This window comes from Myotis davidii, unplaced genomic scaffold (assembly GCF_000327345.1).
Source record: "Myotis davidii unplaced genomic scaffold, ASM32734v1 scaffold1015, whole genome shotgun sequence".
In the NCBI taxonomy this organism is placed as follows: Eukaryota; Metazoa; Chordata; class Mammalia; order Chiroptera; family Vespertilionidae; genus Myotis; species Myotis davidii.
Window position 1 is genome coordinate 5,075 of NW_006286319.1, and position 1,574 is coordinate 6,648.

Consider the following 1,574-nt stretch of genomic DNA (forward strand, 5'->3'; position numbering starts at 1 on the left):
CGCCCCAAAATATGCCCATGTGGCATACTGGTTGTTTTTAATAAAAGTTACTTGAGAAAACGCTTGAGAAGCACACTCGGAATTTCTTCTCTCTGCACCGGGAGTTACACATCCTCATCGCCAACGATAGGGAATTCAGGACCCAGAGGCCTATACAAATAAGTCTCATTAATTCTTTACTAATTTATTCCCTAAATCAAACTCTGCTTAGATTGTTCACTGATTAAGCACCAACGCCTTAGTCTCTTTGTTTTATCCATTCCTCACAAATATATTGTTTCTTTGTCTACAAAGTATATAAGCCACCTGCTTGGGACATTTCCTTAAGTCCCTTTTCTGTGAGAACACCATAAATTCTTTATTTTCTCTTGTTAATGTGCCTTGCCTCACTGCACTTCTTAGACTAACCAGAAGAACTAAGAAGGGAAGGGGATAAATTTCCTCTCTCCACAGTAACCATATATGTACATGGTTATAGACATAATGAACTATATGTTTGTAAACAATATATATTTAATCTTTTACCCAGACTGGGCAAAACAGTTCATTCTCTAGTTTTCCTTTAAGAAACTGTGTTCTTGGATGTTACATTCGTGTTTTCTGAGTTCACGTCTCTGCCAGCGCTACCCCGATGGCCTCCCAAAACCACAACCCAGCTGCCCCAGAGTCACCACAGCTGGTAAAGGAGCTGAATCCAGAGGGGGCACCGCCCAGGCCGGTGGGCAAGCGGTTACAGCAGGAGCTGATGACCCTCATGACATCTGGCGACAAAGGAATTTCTGCCTTCCCTGAATCAACCTTTTCAAATGGGTGGGGACCATCCATGGAGCAGCTGGCACAGTATACAAAGACTTGAGGTATAAACTCTCCCTAGAGTTCCCCAGTGGCTACCCGAACAACACACCCATGGTGAAATTCCTTTCGCCTTGTACCATCCCAACGTAGACACCCAGGGTAACATCTGCCTGGACATCCTCAAGGACAAGTGGTCTGCCCTGTATGACGCCAGGACCATCCTGCTCTCCACCCAGAGCCTGCTAGAGAACACAGCATCGATAGTGCATTGAACACACTTACTGCAGAGCTCTGGCAAAACCCACAGCCTTCAAGAAGTACCTACAGGAAAACAACGCCAAGCAGGTCTCCAGCCAAGAGCCCTGAGCTGGGCTGCCCAGCCTGTCTCTCCTGCTGCCTTTTACCCTTTCCTGGGATCCTCTGTCCTTGCCTTGATTTCTGTATTGGACTCTATCTGCAGCTGTGGTGTCACATTTGTTTTGTGTCTGTTTTTTAAATTAAGTCTCTGGTTGAGCCCCTGTGATGAATATATTAGATAAATACATTTTGAATTAAAAGAAAAGAAATTGTTTTCTCACTCGTAATGGGAAATAACCGTAAGCTGGAGTTTACATATCCCATTTCCCTCCACAAAGATTCCCGAGGGCTAAACTTATTTGCCAACATAAAACAGACAACACCACCACGTGAGATTATCTGCCACAAAGGTGTCCAGGTCCTGAAACAGGTTTTAGGATGGCTCCCCCACAAAGGCTTTTCTCAGGTTTACTGACCTCAAG

The 1,574-nt window shown here is 44.7% G+C and overlaps 1 pseudogene; it reads left to right on the forward strand.

Annotated features, from left to right (window-relative positions):
* Positions 1 to 721: 721 nt before the first annotated feature.
* LOC102753101 lies at positions 722 to 1,161 on the forward strand (annotated as a pseudogene).
* Positions 1,162 to 1,574: the final 413 nt, after the last annotated feature.